The 8,371-nt window shown below is 42.3% G+C and overlaps 1 pseudogene; it reads left to right on the top strand.

The window, feature by feature from the left end:
- Positions 1 to 2,780: 2,780 nt before the first annotated feature.
- LOC119805852 lies at positions 2,781 to 4,370 on the top strand (annotated as a pseudogene).
- Positions 4,371 to 8,371: the final 4,001 nt, after the last annotated feature.

Below are 8,371 nucleotides of genomic sequence, written 5' to 3'. Positions count from 1 at the left end.
ACCTTAAACATTCATGCCACAAGGAACAAACATTAAACAATATCTGAAGTCTGGTGGAAGGCTTAGTAGTGACAGTGTGTGCTGCTCATAAGCATATCTTGATTTAGGAGCACAAGTGCTCGAAGTGGGCGTGCATAGTGTAACAAGGTAGAGATTACCAAGGGAGGCATGGGGATTGGAAGTGAATTGAAGAACCGGAAACAGAGATGGTATTAAAGATTGTTTCCACTTGCTGATTTTGGAGATGTAGGAACTCATCAGAAGTCTCAGAGAGTAACTTCTCCAAGGTTTGTGAAAGAACCTAAGAGAGATTTTGTTGAGAAGCTGATTTTTAATGTACACATAACATCTAGGGAAGGGATTGATGATTAGTTAGGAGTGGGAGGGCATCTGGGGCAGAGAGAACAGATTCTCCAGGGTGCTTTTAGCTGCAAGAATGATTGAGCATGATGAACCATATAACATTTAGGAGGAAAAAATCTGAGAAAATGTCAATTCATAAAAATCAAACAAAAATGTAAAACATCCAATATGGCTCTATGTTACCCAGCCCCAATGTTTCTCAGCCTCTACTTTAAAAGTAGACATAGTTTCTCTTTACCCATTGCTGTTTTTCAGACAACTGACTTTTTGGATTCCCTTGAGTCTTCCTTATTTGTATCATGTAGAATAGGACCAGAGATTTCTTCTTGTCACCTTCTTGTGTCTTAAACCATGACAGCTCTGCTGGGACAGTGCAGGGTTTTTCTTTTTTCACAGGCTTAGGATTCAGTTTCCCTTGGATTCTATCCACTTCTTGGCACTGGTGAAGGTAGGCACAGTGTTCTGTCCTCAGACCCACACCTCCCCAGGCACTCTTGGCACTCTCGTGTTCTGCTAACGCAGAAGAGAACCACAGAGGCTAAGACTCAGGCTTGGATTCGTGTTACACATGTGACTGGCTTTGGGAAGAAGTAAATGCACGCTATCCTCTGCTGGTTTTCATCAGATAGTATGAGAGGGAGCCAGGAGAAAAAAAAGGTGAAATCCTTTCAAGTCTGCTTCAAAACGAAATTGCTCTGTGAAGCCTTAAGAGCCTGTAATTTACCCAGGAGCTGAAACATATGTCCTCTCTAAATAACCAAAACAAAGAAGTAATCTATTTTAAAACCCTGGGTTTCACAGTCTCTTGGCTCCAAATTAAGCCTTTCATTGCAGGGGAAGAAAGCACTTGGGTGTGTTCAATGAGAAACAAGCAATGTTTGCTTTCCAGTTACCTAGTGGCTCTGAGGTGGCTGACCCAGAAGGCATTGCTAGAGAAGCAGGTTCCCTCACAGGAAGTGGGAGTGCCTTTTTTTTTCAGAGCAAACAGATGAGCACACAGCCCCAAAGGAAGACTTGCCTCACAGATGGGCTTGTCCTGAATATGAACCTACTTTCATCGTGGCAAAAGTGACATTTTGAAATAATGAAATTCAGCTATTTCCATGCCTTAGGGAGGAACTGGCTGTGTGAATTCTTCCCCCTTTCCCCTTTTCTTCTGTACACACTCACACACTCATTCATGGATACACTCATTCGTAGACACAGTCATACCCTCTGACACATACACACTCACACCCACATACACACTCTCACCGCATAATACAATACACCTGTGGATGTGGAGAGCAAATCTCTGAAACAATATCTTTTGTATTTCTAATACCATTCCTGGTTTAATGAACTAAAATGGCTGTCTATAACACAGTGAGACGAGTGTTAAATTGTTGATGAAACACTCTCTTGTGATGATCTATGGTTCCTATTCCAGAAGAAACTCGAGGTTAAACATGCAGGAACAGGCAAAGAAGCCCTGAAGAGATGAACTGTACATGCTCCGCAGTTGCTTTCCTTCAGAAACTGAACACAGGAAAATGAAGCTCCCCTGGACACATGGGTTTGCAGGCCCTTTGCTCCCATGGCTTTATGCTCAAGGTAGATGGCATTCCCTAACTGAAGTGGATCTTTGCTGCCTCTTGCTACCCTCGCTTTAACTTCTTATCCCTCCAAATCTCCAAGTCAAAGGGACAAGAGACTGGATTATCCTTCAGAGGTATTTGGATCAGAGCTTCAGCACTGGTGAGAGGAAGCAGCAGATGCCAGGTGCTGGATTGGGAGTCTTTAAAAATGCATGCCAATGGGCAGAGCTAGTGCCAGAGGCAACAGCATTTGCAACAGCACTGGAGATCCAACCCATACGTGCTAACACACTCCTATGCTACTTGTTTCTCCATGACTTTCTTGCCATGGCAGACACTACTCGTTTAAACTGTGAGTCAAAATAACCCCACCTTTTGTTAAATTAATTGATTTAGTTGGCTTTTTAAATTAAAGCATCAAGGAAGGTAATTAATATAGACAGTACTTATGAAAGAGGCACAATTTCCCTCTTCTTGTTCAGATACAGTAACTGCAAATTGCAAACATGAAAGGGCTATTAGCCCAGGTTTATTTTTTTCCCCAGTAAGGAAAGCATTTACATTAACATTTTTATGCCTTTAAAAATAAATGCCCATTTAATTCAACACATTTACTACTAAATACAAAGACAGTAATATATTCAGCTTTTAAAAAATAGTTATTTGTTTATTTGTTGTTTTTCAAGACAAGGTTTCTCCATGTAGCCTTCATTGTCCTGGAACTTGCTCTGTAGACCAGGATGGCCTTTAACTCAGAGATGTTATGTACAGGTAAGAGTGAAATGAGCGCTGCTCCATGTGGCTCCTATGCTGCGGGTCCACACCAACCACCAGGAGACCATGGATGACCATATCCCTGTGCTCCTTGTCTACATCGGTTCCAACATATGATTTGTCAGCTTTGGGGGTGATGATGTTCCCAGGGCCATCTCCCCTTCAATCTTGTCCACCCGCAGCACCAGGGCATGGTGGTGGGCACGGGCTAAAAGGACTTCTACATAAGCAATGAGGCCCAGAGCAAAAGAGTCATCACCCTGACTCTGAGTGCCCCATCAAACATGGCACTTTTACCAACTGGGATTGACGTGGAGACAATCTGGTGCCATATTTCCTACAAGTGGCATGTGGCCCCTGAGGAGCACTCAATGCTGTTCACCAAGGCCCCCCAAACCTCAAGATAAACTGTGAAAAAAATAGCTCAAATCATGTTTGAGACCCTCAACATGCCAGCCCTGTATGTAGACTTCCAGGCCCTGTGGTCCCTCTATGCCTCTGGTTAAACCACCGACATTGTGATGGACTCTGAAGATGGTCTCGTTCTCGCTGTGTCCATCTATGGGGACTATGCTCTCCCTCATGCCATCCTGCATCTGGACCTGATTCTCCAGGACCTGACACTACTTCATGAAGATCCTGAATGAACAGAGCCACAACTTCAACACCATCGCCAAGAGGGAAGTCATGTCTGGCATCAAGGAGAAGCTGTGGTATGCTGCTGTGATGGGTAGCATGACATTTAAAGTTCAGACTTACTGTGCTTGAGAGACCAAAAAGCAAAAAATACCTCTAACATGTAAGCCCCTAGTTTGTTCAGTCTGTACCCTAGCAATCCACTTCTCTTTCCCCCCAAACATTGAAGACTATTCTTAAATCGACCCATCTTGTAAAATTTGCTGTTTTAGCAAGATAGTAGGTCATATGACTAACTTCTATTTCTGTTTTTAATCAAACTTGTTTAATCTGTTTAGTGACTAGGACAACTGCAAGACATTAGACCCTGCCTATATGTAGACAGAATACATATAATCCTGTGGTTTTTTCATTTTATAATAGTTGGACTGATGAGGCTAGCTGCTGCATCCTGAGAGCATTGCCATTTGCAGTCCTGGTGCCATGAGTATCCAGCATCACTATTTAATAATTTCTCTTCTTATTAAAATTTATTCAAGGTCATGGTGAATTTGAGCAATCCTAGACCCACAACAGTTGAACCTAGAGATGATCACTGCTGCATCCCTTTTCCCCAGAGCAAAGCTATGCGAGGTCTGACAGACCCATCATCACTATTGGCAACGAACAGTTCCAGGGCCTTGACGCTGTCTTCCAGTTTTCCTTCCTGGGTATGGAATCCTGCAGCATCCACGAAATCATAGTCAATTCGATTATGAAGTGTGATATTGATATACACAAAGACCTCTGTGCCAGCACAGCTCTGTCTAGTGGCACAACTATATATCCAGACATGGCTGACAGGACACAGGAGATCACTGCTCTGGCTCCTAGAATGATGGAGATCAAGATCATTGGTCCTCCTGAATGCAGGCTTATCTTGGCCTCACAGTCCATGTTCCAGGGAAGTAGGTCAGCAAACAGGAGTGGGCCGATTCCAGCCCACCTTCATGCTTTTTAGAATCTCATATCCAAACATAATCACCATCCTCCCAGAATCTCTCATCTTGTGCACCAGAGTGAAGAGAAATTTCTGTAGGCTTACTTCTCAGTACATGTCTCCAGCCTTTTGCTCTCTAAATGAAGTTTTACATGTCTATTTCTAAACTTAATAAATATTTATTTTATGCATGTGAGCATTCTACCTATGTGTTTGTATGTGCACCTAGTGCCAGAGGAGGTTAAAAGAGGGTGTCAGATCCCCAGGAATTAGACTTAAGAATAATTGTGAACTACCATGTGAGTGCTGGAAACTGAACCTAGGTTCTCTGCAAAAGCACCAAAAGCTTTTAACTGCTGAGTTACTCTCCAATCCCTCTTAATGTCTATTTTTTAATAAACACATTTCTTCTATTTTATATCTGTCTATCTATATCTATCTATCTACCTATCATCTATTTATTCATTCATCCATCTATCATCTATATTATATATGTATGTATGTATTTAGTGTGTGTGTGTGTGTAGGTATGCTTGTGTTCAGTGTATGGGTATGTATGCAGGTCAGAGGATAACTTGGGGAAGTTAGTTCTTTCCTTCCACATGTGGTACCCAGGGATCAAACACAGGACAACAGGAAACTGTTGTGGTATGCAGTTGTCTCTTGTCAAACTGTGTTTTATGATTTTTGTATTGTATCCTTTTCTGAGTAAAAGGGATCTGGGGTTTATATGGAAAGATGAATCTGGGTAAGGGGAAGGTATAATTGGATTGATCTTTTTTCTTTTTTTAAATTCTTTTTTAGTTTTATTTATTTTCTGACAATTTGACACACATATACAATGTGTCTTGATGCTCCCTCATGCCCAATACATACCTGTCCTACCTTTTCACAGCTTAGAAAATGTTACAACTATTGTTTACATTCAACAGAAACAAAATATAATAATCTAAATGGAATACTAAGACTAAAAAAAAAAACTCTAGTAGAGGATCTGGAAAGAGTTGGAGGAGGGCAGACCATAACAAAATATATTGTACATATTTTTAAAAATCTAATTACAAATCGGGCAGTGGTGGCACAAGCCTTTAATCCCAGCATTTAAGAGGCTGGGTGGATCTCTGTGAGTTGGAAGCCAGCTTGGTCTATAGAGCGAGTTCCAGGACAGGTTCCAAAACTACAGAGAAACCCTGTCTCAAAACAACAGCAACAACAACAACAACAGAAAAATCTACAAATATTAAAACTACAGGCTAACTCAGCCAAAGAGTTCCTTCTAAATCTCCCACTTGCTTAAGTTTGGCCAAATGGCACTGGCTCTCTGAATGACAGTCACTCCTCTCATCTAAGATCTGATCAGGCCAATATGGGGAAGTGGCTATCTAAAATTATAGCTAGGCTCCATCTGGTTGTATAAAAACTTGAGGGACCCACAGGCTGTACACTCTAGGGAACATGATGACAAGCTTCGCTAAGTGGAGACCCTGAGTCAATAAAAGACAAGTATCCTCATTATAAAGTCACCTGGGCTATTGATGGCTAATGAGGCCCCGACACTCTTCCTGAGTTGACAGTCTGGCCCATGCTTTCCTTTTTACCTGGGGCAGTGTGCCACCTGCCAGGACCTAGAAGACAGACCAATCTGGTCCATAGAAATGAAAAGAATTGATGTATTGGCCAATCTAGGGGGCAGGGCCTCAAGCTTAAAGCTAGGGCCAAGTCACAATTCACATTTGCAAACTTTCCTTTAGGGTACAGAAATTCTTTGGCAGCCACTCATGGGGATCCTGGATCTTTGTTAAGTGTTAAGAGTTTCACAGAAACTTGTAAGACTCCCGGACTCCACCTTAGGCCCCAAGCTGCTCCCTAAATTCCTGCAGCTCATGGAAGGCAGGCTGGTCCCAGTACAGCCTTGGGGAGCCCGAGGGTGTGTTTTGATAGGGCCCTTCTCCTGCTGGGCAGTATCCATAGCTGTTGTCAGCCCCTTGTTGCCCATCTAGTCAAAAAAGCATTAGTGGTCAGACTGCAACGTGCAGAAGTGCAGGCTGCATCTGAGAGCCTGATGCATCTCTGTTACTTGGACCAAATTTGTCCTGATACCCTGAGAGAAATAAGGGCACCTGCTGCCCTAAGTCTCTATGACTCTGTTGCACGATGAGCCAGACTGCAAAGGATGTCTCTTGGTAGCTCTGGGGCCGCTGCAGTTGTTTCTGTTCTCTGCAATTATTCAGTTGCTGTTCTGGGAACAGCGAGGAACAGTTACCGACATCCATCTGCCCCTGCCCCTGCACACTAGGAACATAGCCAAAGACAGGACACTGGCTTTCTCATGCCTCAGGTCAGTCACCCTTATAACACTGCTCACACATAGGGGGAGGAGAAAAGTTTGTTGGTTTGAAGTTGAAAGAAGATCCACTTCCACTGGTACCTTGATAGCACACAGCTCCATTTGATATCATTCTATTGCTTTGGACCACGGAGTCATATGGACCATCCCATTCGCCAGAAGCTTCCTGGGGCTCCACAGAATTGGCAGCAAGACTCAATGGTGCCACCTGGTCATAAGAGACTTGCTCAGTGCTGTAATTGGGAGCTTGCCCCTGGGTATACTGGTGTCCTGTAAGCATGCAGTCTTGGCTCTTGGTTATTCTCCTGGTGTCAAAAACTTTTGTCTCTAAATTTTGATAGCCTTGCTCTTCTATTCTGAAACCAGTTTTCAATCACATACACTTGGCATCTGCACTTGTGCCAGATTTTCCTTGGTTGTTAAATCTGGGTAAGGATTGTATTCTAATAATTATTGAAGTATCTCAGGCCATCCTTGGTAAACTTAGGTCGTGGTTTTAACCTCCCTCTTCCATGTTCTGTTCTTGCTTTACGGCAACTGTCTTCTTTGTCCTTAGAAGTCATTTGGGAAATTTCCATTCCCAACCTTGCTTGCTGCTGTATTCATCTTTTATGATTGATCACTTTTCAGTCTATCCTGTCAATTGGAAACATTGATTTGTTATTGCTTTTGAGAAGAAATGGTGGTGCTGTCCTAAGTGCACACACTTTCAGATTTGAATGAATGCAAACACAGATTTGGTTTTCATGGATACAACACTGCCAAATTAGTCTTTAACTGGAAATCCAAGAACAGTGCTGCTCAAAGCACGATCTATGGATATTTGATAGTTCAAGGCTGAAATATCAATTGGTAATAAGAGCAAACATGCAGAAATACTTAGAAAACCAGGTTTTAAAATGACATTTTTCTTGTTGTAAAATTGACACTAGAGTCTCTTTGGAAGAGGGAACATCAAGTAATTGCCTACACCAGACAGTGCTGTGGTCGTATCTGTGGGGTCATCTTCCTAACTGCTGATTGATACAGAAGGGTCAGCTCACTGTGGGCAGAGATTCTTAGGGAGGTGGAATACTGAACAAGCCAGAGAGAGCACTCCTAAGGAGCACTCCTCCACCATCTCTGCTGCGGTACCTTCTTCCAGTTCCTGCTTTGAGTTACAGTCTCGGCCTCTCTCCATCATGGACAATGACACTGAAGTGCAAGCCAAATAAGCCCCTCCCTTCTCAGGTTGCTTTTAGCTATGGTGCTCTGTGGTAGCAACAGAAAAGCAAACTAGAATATGCTTTAATATAATAACTAACTAAAGGGAGCCACATGTGGTGGTGCATGCCTAGAATTGGAGGGTTTCAATAATAGTAACAGTAACAATAACAATAATATAATAAAATAATGGTAATGATAATAAATAATACTGGATTAGTTCTACTTTTATGTGATTTTTGTTTCATTTTTCTGCAAATTTACTTTTATGTCCCTTTGATGATGGGAAATCATAACAGATAGATGGGAATAATAAGTTGGTGTTCCACCATGGATAAGTTGTATAGGAAGTACCAATTTCACTACTTTCAAGCTTCTTTTGGTAAGAAATAGGCTACAAGGCAAGACAGGGCTTCATCCTGGCTCCTTCTACCATACATCATGAGATAAATAAAGCATCCCATAATTCCATGGGCTCTGCACTTACATTTC

The sequence above is a fragment of the Arvicola amphibius genome, unplaced genomic scaffold (assembly GCF_903992535.2).
Source record: "Arvicola amphibius unplaced genomic scaffold, mArvAmp1.2, whole genome shotgun sequence".
In the NCBI taxonomy this organism is placed as follows: domain Eukaryota; kingdom Metazoa; phylum Chordata; class Mammalia; order Rodentia; family Cricetidae; genus Arvicola; species Arvicola amphibius.
This window is presented reverse-complemented; position numbering and strand designations above follow the sequence as displayed.